At 45.0% G+C, this 15,493-nt stretch overlaps 1 pseudogene; it reads right to left on the minus strand.

Moving 5' to 3' along the window:
* Positions 1-10,377: 10,377 nt before the first annotated feature.
* Positions 10,378-10,584, minus strand: LOC138474948 (U2 spliceosomal RNA; annotated as a pseudogene).
* Between the last annotated feature and the right edge of the window lie 4,909 nt (positions 10,585-15,493).

The raw sequence follows: 15,493 nt of genomic DNA on the forward strand, positions 1-15,493 counted from the left end.
TTAACTCTCAGAGTTTTAATGGCCTGGGAAACTGTGATTTGCGTGTTGACAATGGTGAGGACATTGTATTGGCTATTGAGTTTCTTTAGTGTTTTGGATTAACCAATTGTCTCAGTTTAGACCGAGCCAGTTCTCTGCCATCGAGATTTGGATAGTGGAGTAGGCAGCGTTTAGGGTTTTAGAGTCTGACTCATAGTCACCCGATAGTGCCAGGAGGACCTGTGTGTCATTGGCGTAGTTTATATATGTGATGCCTAGTGAGTCAAGGATGTGGAAGAGAGGCTGGTGAAAATGTTGTATATAGTGTGGGATATACAAGAGCCCTGTGGGACTCCACACTGGCTATTGCTACAGCGCACGCAGGCTTGGTCTGAAAAAACTCTCGAGGCTCTGCCTTGGAGGAAAGAGGCAACCCATGCGGCAGTGTTGGGGGAGAAGTATGCAGAGGATGAGAGGTGGTGACATAGGGTTTTGGGGTTGACGAGATCAAAGGCCGCTGACAGGTCTAGGAGGAGAAGTAGGTTTGGTTTGACAGAGTCTCTGATGTCGTCTATTTGGTTCTTGAGGTCTAGTAGGGCTGTTTTGGTTCTGTGGCCTGGATGAAAGCCTGACTGGTGGTGACTGAGAAGGCTTTATCTAGGATCCTTAGGAAAAAGGGCACTGTGGTGATGGGTCAGTATTTCCCTGGTGTGGTTGGGTCGAGAGTGGGTTTCTTTATAAGAGGGCAGACCCACGCTTCTTTCAGGCAAGCTGGGACATGCCCAGTGGAGAAGGAGGCATTGATAAAGGCAGTGAGAAAGGGAGTAAGGGTGGAGGTGCAGTCTTTAATGAGAGGGGCCGGGCAAATGTCCCCCTTGAAGTTGGATAGTTTAATGGAGTTCATGAGGGCTAGGACATCCTGTTAGTCAACTTCCTTAAAGGAGAACAGGGGTGTGTTGCCAGAGTTGTGGTTAGTAGGGTTTGGCACTTGGTGGTTCAGCGACTGTTGATTGGCTTGTATTTTGCTGTGTAGAGTGTCAAGTTTGCTGAGCATGGCAGTTTGGATGCTGTTGCACCAAGCTTCATCTTTAGTGATGGTTTGTGGGGGGGGAGGGAGTGGGTGATTCTAGTTCTCTAAAGATGGAGAAGATCTCCCTGGTGTCTGATTTGGCTGTTGCTATTCTGGTGTTGAAGGAGTTGGCGTTGGCTTTGATATTGGCTAGTTTGTATTCTTTAGCGATTTTGATGAACTCTTGTTTGGTGGAAAGTGCATCTGGTGCATAGATCGAGAAGCTCGGGGGTGGTCCAAGCATTGATGTGCTTGGTGCGTTTAGCTTTCTTTGAGGTGAGTGGGGCAATGGTGTCTACTGCTTGGGTGATGATGGTGTTGAATGTTAGTGCAAGCGTTTCTGGGTCTTTAGAGAAGGGTGGCCTGAGGGCAGGCACTAAGAGGTAAGGTAGGAGACTTCCTTTGGTGAGCTGACGAACGCTCCTAGTGAGAGCTGGCAGGAGGGTTGTCTCTGGCTGGTGTGATGCCTTGGCAGTGGAGAGATCGAAAAGGATGACATGGTCGATCTACGGACTTGTTGTGTTTGGCTTGATGGTAGGTTATGGTGCGCTATCCAATCAAGAGTGTGACCCTTGATGTGGGTGGGGTCCGTGATAGCTTGTTGGAACCCGAGAGTTCCTAACGCCTTGAGTGAGTTGGCTGAGTAGTCCTTGTGGTCATTTAGGCCAAGGTTGAGGTCTCCTAAGAGTATGGCCTAGGTGTTTTTTTTTAGATTGTCAGTGAGGAGGTGCGTCAGTGAAGCCTGGAAGTCTGTTGCAGATCCAGGGGAACGGTACACAATGTGGAGGCTGATTGTGCATTTAGGAGAGGGGTTCAGTTTGAGGAGTAGATAGTCACTGTTGTTTTCGATTATCCTGTCCACCTTTCTAATAGGTATGGTTTCTTTTCCTATGAGAGGCGACTCCCCCCATTTCAGATGAGGGCAATCCTGTCGGAATATGGTGTTGCCTGTAGGGCGTGCTAGAGCTAGTGCCAGGACTAATGCTTCTTGGAGCCAGGCTTTGGAAATTACAAGGAGATCCAGATTGTGGGTGGTGATAAGGTCTTGTATGTCCATGGCCTGTGCCAGCAGAGACCTGCATTAATAAGGGCACAGGTGAGTGGTGGGGTTGTGACTTACTTGAGATGGTGGGGTGGAGATTTGTTTTTTTTTTAAGCAGTGGGAGTGGCAAATGCATATGCAGGCACAATAGTGGTCTTGTTAAATATGGCCGCATGTAGTTCATCGGACAATTCGGCAGCATGCTTAATAATGGGCACATGTAAATCATTGGACATTATTGTAGTATAGTTCATTAAGGGCACATGTGATTCTGCAGACAAATTAACACTCTGGTTGACAATGGGCACAAGCGATTGAATAGGCAATTCAGCCACATGGGTCATAACGGGGGCATGTACGTCAATGGACATTTTAGTAACATATTTGAATACGGCATAGGTGATTCTGCAGATAAATTTACATCAAGGTTGACAGTGGGCGCAAGCGTATCAACAGGCATTTCAGCCACATGGGTCATACGGGGCGCAATTAAGTCAATGGACATTTTGGTAACATATTTGAATATGGGCACAGGTGGTTCTTCAGACAGTGGGAACAAGCGATTCAACAAGCATTACAGCCACATGGGTGATAACAGGCACATGTAAATCAATGGACATTTTGGTATCATGATTGATTACTGGGGCAGTTACATCATCAAGAAATTTACCATCATGGTAGAATACGGATATAGGTGACGCATTGGGCCTTTTGCCATATGTCGTTTTGTGGGCAATTTAGCATGGACATGTACGTCTTCAAAATCACATGTCGGTTGAGCACAAATGATTCGGGGCAGGCTGTTGTGGTGCTTACAGCCCTTGCGGGCAACATTAGATGTAGTGCTGGCAGAGTGAATGGTCTTTGGGTCGGCTTCTGTGGGCATGAGCATCTCTTCAGCAGTGCTGGAGGGGGTCACATGTGCACGTGCATCTACAGCGCCTGCGAGCCTCACTGAGATACATGGTGTGTTAGCATAGTGGTGTGAAGCATGGTGCGCAGGGTGAGCGGAGGACTGAGGGGTTGAGCCGGAGAAAGAGTTAGTAAATCTGAGGCCAATCCGGAGGTTTCTAGCACAGGTGGGCATGGGAATACATACCAGTTGCATCAAGAGCATGCGTGCACGGAGGCAGGATGACCTGCAGGGATGTGTATAGGCCACAGAAATGGGGGGTTGCACATGTGCAGCTCTGAGCCCATCAGATGGGGGCTGTGTGATCACGCCAGCGCTTCCTAAGGCAGTAGGTCGCTTACCTGGAGCACAAGAAGACTGGGTGGATCAGATCGGGTAAGCAGCACCAGCGAGCAGCAGAGAGCAGCAGAGAGTGCAGCTGGCCTTTCCTCACGGCCTTCGCTGCACGCCGGCTTTGCCTGCCACCTACTATGCCTTATTCTTATTGGATGCTGGGAGCAGAACCTATCCAGGCCTGTGGAGGTGATTCCTTCCATTGTCAAGGCAGCAGGGAGGATGCAAGCAGTGATTTTAGGTGGGCCTTAGTTCTCCTAAATGCTGCTTACGATCCTGGCTGCAGGGGAGCACTCCTGTGCCCCTGATGAGAGGGTGAGGTGACTACCCCTCACAGCGGAGCATCAGAGAGTACAGCTGGCCCTCCCTCACAGCGTTCACTGCACGCCGGCTTCGCCTGTCAGCTACTATGCCTCATTCTTACTGGATACAGGTAGTAAAGCCTATCCGGGCCTGCAGCGGTGATTCCTTCCATTGTCAAGGCAGCAGAGAGGATGTCAGGGACCATTCTAGGCAGGCAACAGTTCTCATGCACGCAGCTTAGGTTCCTGGCTGCAGGGAGCACTCCTGTGCCCCTGATGAGAGGGTGAGGTGACTACCTTGCAGCAGAGCGGCAGAGAGTGCAGCTGGACTTTCCTCATGGCCTTCACCTCACCCCTCCCCTTTGTTTGTCACCTTCAATGCTCTACTTACATCCGTGGCTCAGCTCAAGTCCCTCGGCATCAACTTTCCACCAATTAACCAGTTCACATTCAGTCCACATCTATGGGGACCGGTCAGGGATTTCTTCAAAGGAGCCCCTGCCAACCGTTACTTCCACATGTGTGATTATTTGTCGATCTCCACATGAAGCTCCATGATCTTCCGGCTAATGGTGGGAGTCACTGATCGTCTGAAATTCTAGCTCTGGCCCTTGGTCGACTGGATCTTGAACCATCCACATCACTAACAAATGTGCAATAGCACCTTGAAGCGTTTATTGTGCGTTGAGTGGAATTACCATACTAAATAACCCCAGACTCAAATAACTATACAGGCCCAAATAATATAGAAAAGTACTACTTAATTGTCAGTACAAACAAAAGTAGGGCAATTTGGTGAACCACGAGCAGTAGTCCACACACTCACACACAATTTGAATTACACAAGGACTTTATACCTCAATATGCATCAGCTATGACTCCATCCTACGTGGCAAACTTAAAAACTATTGAAGGGAGGGGTTGGTTTAGGGAACATATGAATTTATAGTATATGCAAGTGTTAATAACTTAATTGGCTGCCCCTTATCTAGTAGGCACGCCTTGAACTACCTCTAAATCATTTTAATACGGATTATAACAGGAGATAGTAGTGGTTTGGCCTGTACAACTTTGTTCAGCTGGTTGCTATGTGGACCCACATGACTGGTTGGCATTCCCTCCCAACCTTGGACTTCCACCTTGTTAGAAGCACGTAAGGGAAATTAAATTCAGGTGCAGGGAACAATGTCAGAATACTACTCACTTGCTCCAATTAGTCCATCATCTCTCATTGGTCAGGCCCTTAGCCAAAGTTTCTTCTTTGTAGTTGACCTTGCAGCCTGTTCTCTGCTCCGGGATCTTTGTGGGAGAGTGGTTACAGCCTAATCTTCATACGGAGCATAATGAATGGCCCTTATTTTGACCTTCTGAGTCACGTGTGAGAAGACCATGAATGTGTCCATTTCAACCTCTCGTTTACCTTTATTTGATTTAATTGTACTAGGTGCTATTACTTCCCTCGGCCTTTAGAGACTTGCCCACTCCCCCTTGCATAGCCTTTTCACATCTTTAATTGTCCAATACTTGGCCCTTGCAGATGTTTTCTTCTTTACTTAATTTAAGAAATTCAGGCACTTGAACAAATCTCTTTCCAAATGTATTTGGTGGAAATATTATTTGCAACAGGTGTTTTTGAAAATTGGGGTATAAAACACCATCTGACTGTGAGAGGCATTGGATCACATGACAGCTTGCTTTGCCACCTTGTAGTTTTTCACAGCTACCCACAGCATCACAAACAGTTCACATCTTTTGTTAGAAATGAGGCAGGGGAGTGGAAGTTTGCACTGCACTGCACACAACACGCCACTAGGGAGCTCTTCTCGTATTCAGACACCCGCATGAATTGACAGGAAGCCTCCCACCTTATCATGCACGGTAGTGTTTAGTGCGATCCGGTTCCTACAGCACTACCTGTAACATATTCCCCTTCTCTTTCAGTTTATCTAGGAATGTTCGTCGCCTGTATTGGTTTTATTGCTGCTTATAGTTCATTTCAGACCTTGGAGCAAGATTATAAGCAATACTTTTTTAGTGATCGCCATTGTAAATGCTACACAAGACTGTGTGCAGTGCAAGCAACTGATTTTGAGAGGGGCACACCAGAAGCAGATCTACTGACTGTTTATGCCTACTCGTCGCTCGACCACTACTGAATATAAAAATATACTTGGCAGGTACCGCAGTCCTAGCCTCCAGCCACTGTGTCATACCTACGGTCAAGCTTGTAGCAAACATTTGCCTATGGGCAGTCGGTTGTATATAATACACCCATGTTTTCCTTGGTAAAGACCGGGAGATGTGCTATATGTTCTACTATCTTACTTCTGTACATCGAACAAATGTACACACAAAGTGGAAACTAAACAATGGTGTTGTGATGTGCCACATTCAATATTAGGTTATGCTGTTGCATTCCTTTTTATACCCGCATTTTAGTAATGCATTTGTAAACTACTGATATTGACCTATAATCACCCGACATTTCCGACTTGCCTTTTCATTTCACCTCAATTAACTAGCTTTTGTTAGAGGTTTACAGGTTTATGCTCCAGTGCACAATTATTTTTTAGGTCTGTTTAAGCGTGTGATTGTAAAAAGTTTTCCTTTTTTTAACGTTGGCTATTTGGTGTCGCTTGCAGCACCTATAAGCCTAAACTGTTGCATTCAAGTACAGATAGAAAGAAATGGCATATGAGGAGGAACACATCATCTATAGGTGTTAGTTGGTTATGAGCCCACCCATTAACTACCCTTGGCCATGCTAATCCCTAAGGCAACTCCCACCCATCCCTCCCTTTAATCTAGCATATCATCAGACTTTGCACTTGAAGTCCAGGTTGTTCTACCTATTGGTTCTTACAACATATTATTTATTTATGTTCCATAACATGTGTTTTTTGATGTATTACTTGTAAAACTATGTGTCAAATAAAAGCAAATTGCACTTAATTCATCTGAATTGAGTTTTCCAAAGAGGCAGAAAAATGTCTTTTTAACCAACCGTGTGTGTGCTGTCTCCTTCAATTATCGAGAATGTTGGCAGAATGGTAGTCCTTAGGCTAAAATGATTAATGCTGCAAATATTATGAACACTGGACCGGTCAAACTCGAGATATTCACTTTTTAAAGCCAACAAGTTATTCATATTTCCATTCATGCACAGAGGGTGTGGAGGTCCAATCCAAGTCAAGAATATACCACCCAGCACACACAACTGTCTGCAACCAGCATACTCATCATGGAGTGCCTGTGCTGTAAGGTTGGAGGGATATGAGGAAATAATTAATATGTTGTGTATTGCACACTATCCAACACACACACACATAAACTAGTGCCTCTCCTCAATCCCTATCTACCACAACCCCTAGAGAGGCCATTACAAATGGTTGTAAACTACATATTGGCAAAATATTCCATAGAAGAAGACACTAAACATGGGATACACATGTTATGGTGAAATGCACTATATAGTTCCTTTGTACTGGGTGTATGAACCTTAAAATTAGCATTCCCAATATTGGTAGATGTCACCATTTTACATGCAGTAAGTAACCTTATTATTGTTCGTATTATTTGTATTTGTGTTATTCCTATTTGTATATATAATACAGGCCCTTAGTTGTGTTTCCTTGAAGTAGCGTATAACTCTGTACAATTATCATGCATGTACTTGTTGTACGTGTTTGTTGTTTGATGATGTTCATGTGTGTAATGTAGTGGTAGTTCATGTATTGAATACATAGTTGAATAGTGAGGTTGTTCTACTACCAGGGGAATATTTTCAAAGATACTGTATATAGTCCAGTTGCAAACAAACTTCATATTGCATGAGTAAATTGCTAAGGTTGGAATGGCAGCTCCAGAGGAAGAGTGGAGGGAGGATGGTAGAATGCTCTCGAGGAAATGGGGAGAACACGTGAGTCAGGCCCAGAGTGAGTCATAAATCACAGTGGCTCTTTGGAACAGAGTGCAGTGTGTGATTTGCTTTTTGCGGGACAAATAACACATCATGAGGGGTTTTGGTGACTGACGAAGTGGCACATCAATGGAAAAGGAAGAAGAAGGACGATGGAAAAGCATGACGTTCAGACGTTTGCCATCTACATCCCGGAATCACCATTCTCATCACTAAAGAGTCAGGCCACTAGGGAAGCTGCCAGATCATATTCTTGTACCTTGTCTATCTCGGTAATGAGAAGACCGGTTCGTAGATCAGAAAAGGACTACGGATGTTCTAAGGCAAGGTGCAGCTGAGATCTCAGTTCAAAGCCAAAATGTCTCTTGCTAGGGTTCACCTATCTGCCTGCTACAGTAAAATGGCTCCAAGTTTAGATGCTTCAATTATCAATGCTCCTCTCCATCAAACTCTCGTCTGCTCCATCTTTGCCTTAAACTTGACTATATGCAGTCGTTCAATCAACAGAGCACTGAAGTCATACTGGTGTTGGCCAGCACACAACGCCTAAACCAGCCTTTTCCTAGGTCTCCTTTGTTTGTTTTCCGCTAACTCGACAGTGCCCTCCAGTATGCTCCCAGTGCTCTGACCTGGCCCAGCACTGGAAATGCAGGAGCCCTGCAACAGAGGGAACGTTTTACTGTAAGCAATCAAACATAAATAAAAGCAATCTTGACAAAACCAATAAGACTTGTTTAGTCAACAAAAATTAACCCTGGAAAGTGTTTAAAATTAAGCTGTATTACCTTGTTTTTAACGGTTCCCCCATAAATTAATAGTATTTTGTTCTATTGTTATTGATTACTTCAACGCATGAAAAATTGTCTATGAATGCTTGTGGAAATTGTACTAAAAGTCCAAGTCAGAGAACAGGTGCCAAGAAGACTAAAGGCCTCATTTACAAACATGGTTTGAATGAGGCATTCCCAGGTTAAAGCATTTTATTTTAAAAATCAGGCCCAAAGCATCTTCCTCTATTTTTTCTTCTTCAGGAAAACACCCGATCCCCCTTAGAAATAATTGTTTTATTTTAATTAAAGAGAACCATCTATGCTGAACATTGCACCAGGAGTCAAGTACCCCCACCAAAAGCTCTGCCCCTATGATGCCTATATGTTGGGAACCGGAAATTGCGACACATGCAGTACCAGTGAGAATGCCCGTACTGCAGAGAATCTTGGAAACATGGTATCCATTGAGAAAACCCTATATGCATTCACAAAGATATGATGGTCTTCTGGGCAAAGTTCCAGAGGCAGTATGAAAACAAGTGAAGAAGAAGACTGGTGACGGCATGCAGAGCAGATCTGACACACCCAGAAAGGTGCACATGGTAAAAGAACATAGACATTCTCTAAGATGTGAACAGAAAGTGGTAAAGATGAGCAACATTTTCTGCTTGAGATCAAGATGCTCATGCTATAGAAACGCTGAAGAAAATGCTGAATCAGTTTACACTTGTACAGACAGAGCAACGCAAGTAGACAAAGTGATCTTAAGGCTGGCTACGTAGTGTATGGTTGCAACGATGTGCCAATCTATAATACATAGGAATGTATAGAACCTGGATATTCCACAATGCACTTTAAGTAAGACTTGAAGCCCCGTGATTGGAAAGGGTTTTTCAGTATGGCACAGTTGGAAAATAACTAAAGGCGATGGAGAAATACAAGAAAGGTTAGGCTGGCCCAGCACCAAGAAGTCAAGGCTAGCATCAACCTGGTTGTCCATCCAGTAGTTACATGAATGTGAGAAAGAAACAAACTTCTGTTTGAGGTGAAATGGAAAAACACTGAAGGTGTCAATAGTTCATCATTTAATAATATTAAATGCAGCAAAGAGCTTGAATATGTGGTCTCAGAGTCACATGGTCAGAACAAAATAGACGTTGGGTCGAGCTACACCGAAACCAAGAAGATACTCCCTTTTATTCCCAGGCATAGAGAGCTTCTGCAAGACCAAGTTCAAAGCCTTAATTGACTGGAAGACTGCAAGAGTGATGATAGATGTTGGGCTAACTGGGTGAGGAGGCATGATCACACCGACCCTCACTGCACCTGGTATGGTAGCCTGCGTGCTACTAGCATGTGGAATATTCCAGAAGGGTACAAGAGTGGCAAACCAATTGTAGAGGGCCACACATCAAAGAGCCCTGTAGTTTGCATAACCAATGACGTGTCGAGTATTAGTGTGACACAGAAGATGACTTGCACTTGGGATGGACTTAGTTGCCCACCTGATAGTAGAAACCCAATCACAACCGTTGTCAGTATGGAACATATACTTAGATGTTCCCTGTAAGCCTATAACATTCCCAAGAAGGTTTTGTAGTTTGCCACGTAGTGTGGCGTCACTTATGACAAGTTTTTACTATAAAAGTTGTGTTTTTTATAATATGCGCTGAGAGAAATCGAGCAAACGTCCATTGATGTCCGTTGTAACTCCCTGTTTTCGACAATTGCAAATAAAACTGACCAAGTTTTGCCAACTTCCTGAGTCGGTTTTGATTATTGATGTTTGAATAAATTCTGCATCCCCATCACCAAGTATTGCTACTTGGTCTTAGAGGGCCCTAGGTCTATGGGATCAGTCTCTTTAAATCAATAGTGAAAGTTTTAACAAATGTATTTTGCGGGAATAGCCCGTACCTCACAGGCATAGAATAACTGTATCTACCGAGATATGAGAGACTCCTAAGAAAGTGTATTCATTGTGGAAGGTCAGGCACCAGTGGAAACAATTCTTATTATTCTTTTATTTTTTTTTATTTATTTTTTTTTTTTTGTGTGTACCAGTCCTGGAGGTACTGCAATACCAGGTTGATGCGTGGAGTGGACAGAGCAAGCTCCCATTCCATCTCCCTGTTCCAAAAATCAATTTAATATATGGTCCCCAGATAGAGGACGTATCAGATATTAAACTGATAAGAACAGATACTACACTTGATCTTAGCCACTTATTATTCTTTTATAACAGCAAGAACAGTATTCTTTCCTGTGTTGCTATGCATTGTCTTGCTTCCAACACAAGCACGTTATCCCTGAGCTAACCTCCCTGTCTAATTGCAGGCATTGTTTTTGCTTTTTCTCAAAGAGCCTCTTGAACCCCAACACAAGTAGAAAAAAAGTGTTGTTCGTAATGGATGCAAAGCAGGACTAAAAAACAAATGGTTACAGCCCTGTGGGGTCCTGCCCTCAAAAGATGAACCTTTAATATTATTTGAAAAACATATTAATATGTTTGGTGATTTAATGTGTCACCCAAAAGGAAGGCACATGAACGTAGCATTCAGGGCCACACAAATCCACTTCTAAATGGCACCATGATATTATTCTACTGAGAGATCTAGAAGAAAGTGAAAGCTCTCTTTAATCATACTCTCACAAGGTCCTTGGGCCATGGAAACACTAAAATCACAGTTGTGCACCGAATTCATGCTCTTCTTGTGAAAGAGTCAAAATTATTGCACAATGAATGTAACATGTAAAATTAAGAATACTGAAGAAGTAATGCAAATACTTAAATTACACAGGTTTACAGGTTTTGAAAGTAGAATCTATTAGGTTGCTACTTTGCCACATTTTTAACTAAAACTACTTTAAAAGTGTGCCCTTTAAGATGTTAAAACAAGTTTCAAATGAGTAAAGCCGACTTTTTGCCATCAGGCTCCTGTGCAGGGAAAGAAATTCATACTGCATAGTCGTAAACATTAGAACTTTGCAGTGCACTAACTTCATGTATTCAAAGAAGGCCTGTGATCGGAGAAAGGGATAGCACACAGGGTCAAGCAGGTCAATGGCACACAAACTCATGTGGAGGGATGTCACACAAGCACCAGAGGGGTTCAACCGGAAAGGACACACAGGCTTGATCAGAAGACAGCTCACAGGCTCAAGAAGGAGAATGTGCCCAGGTCTATAAAGGGGTCAAACATCAGCCCAGAAGTGGAACATCTCACCAGCTCACTAGAGGGAAAGCAGTCATCAGGCCTCATCGCGAGTTGGACTGTAGCCCTTAAATGTGGTGGTAATGGTATTGCTGCCGCATTAAAGGGCTGGCCCTATCACGAGGTGGGCGCTATATGGGCTATTTTACATGTGCGCCCTGTTTTTTGGCGATATTACCGCTGGCTGTATTAGCACACTGTATTAGCACCGAAAATGCCCCATTGGATCCAATGGGGGATGGGGATTTACCATTAACGCCCAACCCGTGATCCTCCGTATGTAAGGGAGGAAGGGTTGTTTTACCCCTGTGTACATTCAGCACAAAAGAAACTTAATGCTCATGCAATAGTGGGGAGATGTCCTCCATTGCCCTTGCCTGACAACAGCGTAAGAAACAAGAAACATTCAGACTCCATTTTGTGCACCTCCAGGCTCCATTTTTGGATTAAGCCACATCCTGCTAACTAAGAGGCCTTCTCTCTCCTTTGCAACGCCGTACATAGCGAACCCTGACAGCCCCCTCCCGTGTCTGTGCCGCCTAAGCTAATTTCTCATGGATGCACTGGCAGGAATTATTACAAGTAAAAAGTGTATTCTTTTCCTTCCTCTGAGATCATTGCCCTGTGTGTGACTGGGGCGAATCTCGACTTGTGGCCCATCCGTCTCCACAAACCTGCTCCTGCTCTTCTCACACCCACCTCTGGAAGTTATTGCTTGCACAACCTTTTGCCCCTCCATGGCTTCTTTGATGTAGCAGAAGTGTGACCTGTCCCAACTGACCACCCTAGAGTACCCCCAATATAAACTCTGTCTCATGTCATCATATATTCCACATAAAAACCAACACCTATCAATCCATCCCCTCAAGCCCAGAGGTGCCATGATAAAAAAATCCAAGACCAAGCCCACTGATAACGCACCTGGCGGGCGAGATCCTCATACCCCTTACTACTACAAAGGCCTGAGGCGGGAATGTGTAAATAAGTGTCTTCAATTTATAGGTGCCCCCACATTCTTGTGCATGGTTTATATTCTTTATTATTCTTTGCATGTCTGGAGATAGTATGTAGCTTAGATTAGACAGAGTGACCCCTCCTTGTGGAAAAGACCTGACCTTCACACCACCCAGATGAGCCCAGCTGACCATGTGCCGCTCGGAGTAACAGCCCGGCACCAGCCAATCATAAGGAACCGGCCCATATACTGCCATACTGTATCTGTGTCTTCCACCAATACTACTGCAACTTGATGTACCTATAGGGACACGTCACTAGTGATGTGTCCAAAGCTTATAATGTACTGTTCCTGTATTGTTTGGCAGAGCGCTCCTGAGGCAGCAGAGTCCTCTGCATGCGTTATCTTTAAAAATCTTTGTTTTACTCACAACCTTTCTCTTGGTCTCATTCCCTACTGGGGTGATTCTTTTATTATGAGTATTTGTTTGTATTTTGGGGAATAACCACCTTCATATAACACCGGACTGATGGGTGCTAATGATATTACAGTTGGGCGGTATTACAGCTGGGATACCACCCAACTCGTGATGGGTCCCATCGTCACGATGCAAGCAGCACTGATGCCTAAGAGGTGGGACAGTGCTCCGCTCAGACAGGACACAACAAACAAGCTCGGGAAGGGGCATGAACACAGACTCAGGATAGGACCTGGTGGGCTGACAGGCACCTGCGAGTGCAGCTCATAGTATGGCGGTACCGTAGCAACGGTGCCAGTAGCACTACCAGCGCCGTTGTTACTGTACCGCCATACTTATAATGAAGCCCATTCTCTCGTTAATCGGGGGGTTAACCCTCCCAAACCGCTGTTTCCCCACCCACCACCCCTTCCCACATCTAAACACACATTCTCCCCACACGTACGCATACAAACAAATGCACACACATACAGCTTCAAACGTACCTGTCATTCCCGTGATGAGTCCGCTGGGACACACAGAGCCTGTCAGCCCCTGCGCGCAAACGTGAGTGGCAGTGGCTTGACAGTTTGATTTAGAAAGACCTCTCTGTGCTGTCACAGAGCGGTCTTTCTAAATCATTTTTTCCATTCGGAAAAAGGAAAAAGGTCAAAGCTGTTTTGACCTAGGACCGACCATACATCTTTCACTATTTATCTAGTGTGCTTAGGGGAGATGGGTAACAGATTTATTATTATGTACATTCTGTGCCAGTAGCTTGAAAGATGTTGTGGTTTAAGCCATTTCCCACAAATGTAGTCTGCTTTGTTGTTGAATTTATGGATTTGGCGATCACAGTACTCCTAACCACAATCATTTTCCAAAACGTTATGCTCCAATGTGCTAGAGCCACGTCAAACACCATTAGCACCATCAACGAAATCAAAGGCCAGAGGAGTTGTAGGGGAATAACAACAAAGTCAGAATATCAGCAAAATCATGAAATCAGCAATAAAATTCAGAATTGAAGAAACAACAATGACAACCAGGGACATTCTCCATTCATACCCTAATACCAGATGGAGGCTTCTTGCTAAAGCCCGCTATTCCAGTTCCTTGAAACGCAGTTTGAGAAGGTGACAGCGTTTCCGGCTCTGTCAGGCGCTGGCTTTGACCGACGGAAGTGACTGGAAAAAGCTCCAGCAGAGGTAGGATCCTTTTGGGCCAATTCAGCTTGATATATTGCCGCTTTTGAGTATTGTGAATTATATGAAGAGAGTGTTTGAGTAGAATGGTGAAGCCCTTTTGCTTAGAAATAGGTACAAGAAACACTGTGTGTATTACAGGGATGGCTGAATAAAGAAATAGAACCTGAAGGGGGGGTGTCATTACTGGTCGGGTAATTCCCCCGGGGCGAGAGTTTGCAAGGGCTTTAATGTAGCCCAGGGGGCATTACTCAACTGGTAATAGGTCCGAGGGTTTTATTGCTATTAGTATTTTTTCTCAATTTGTGATACGGCGTGTAAACCGTTTCGCAACCCAGAAACAAAAAAGGGCTCCCATGGATTGGTTAGAATGAACAACCGTAGTCCCTCTTCCCTTTCCATGGTGGGCATGAAAGAGATATAAAAAAAGTAAACAAAGAAAATGGCTGCCATGGAACAGAGCGATGGGACTACACGTAGACCCATCTCCTTTTCTATGGTGACCATGAAAAGTATTTATTTTTAAAAGTAAACAATGATAATGGCCGCCATGTAATGGAGCGAAGGTACTACTCATAGTCACTTCTCCCTTACCATGGCGGACATTCGCAGATCGGGAACGATCAACGATGAACGTGGCAAAGGGAACCACAGCAGGTCATTCTTTGTGTGGCTGGTAACAAACTGGTGAGGGCCAATCAGAACGATTATAACACTCTGATTGTCCCTCACCGGGTACTAATAAAGCAATATGACCCGAGCAGCGGGGGCATTACCGACTCAGGTAATGCCCCGGGGCCCATAGTTATAGGCCCGAGCAAAGCAAGGGCCTTAACGAATGCCCCGGGGCATTACCTGAGTCGGTAATGCCCCCGCCGCGAGAGTCATATTGCTTTTAGTACCCCGGCCCGCATTATGTGCGTGACCGGGGCACTAAAAGCATTTTTTCTGTCCCGGTGGCGTTTTGAAACGACCAAGAAAATGGCCGCCATGCAAAGGGGAAAGCAGCCATCGGGAGCGGATGCGCTGGGAACACAAGTGTTCCCAGCGCATCCGCTCCCGAAATTGAAAACGAAGCAGAAGGTAAGTGGGATTGGGAGGGAGGGGAAGAAAAAAAATAATAATACGTACCTGCGTCCCCGGCGGGGGACGATGGAAGCTTCCAGCCGTGTGGAGGCACGGAGCGGGGATGACCCTGCTCCGAGTCTCCACACTGCTGGAGGCTGCTATCATCCCCCACCGGGGACGCAGGAGCAAGCAGGTAAGTGGGGTGGGGAGGGCAGGGAGGAGGGAGGGAAGGGAAGAAAAAAAGAAGCTTACCTGAGTCCCCCGCG

Source organism: Ambystoma mexicanum, chromosome 8 (genome assembly GCF_040938575.1).
Source record: "Ambystoma mexicanum isolate Mex_15411 chromosome 8, UKY_AmexF1_1, whole genome shotgun sequence".
In the NCBI taxonomy this organism is placed as follows: domain Eukaryota; kingdom Metazoa; phylum Chordata; class Amphibia; order Caudata; family Ambystomatidae; genus Ambystoma; species Ambystoma mexicanum.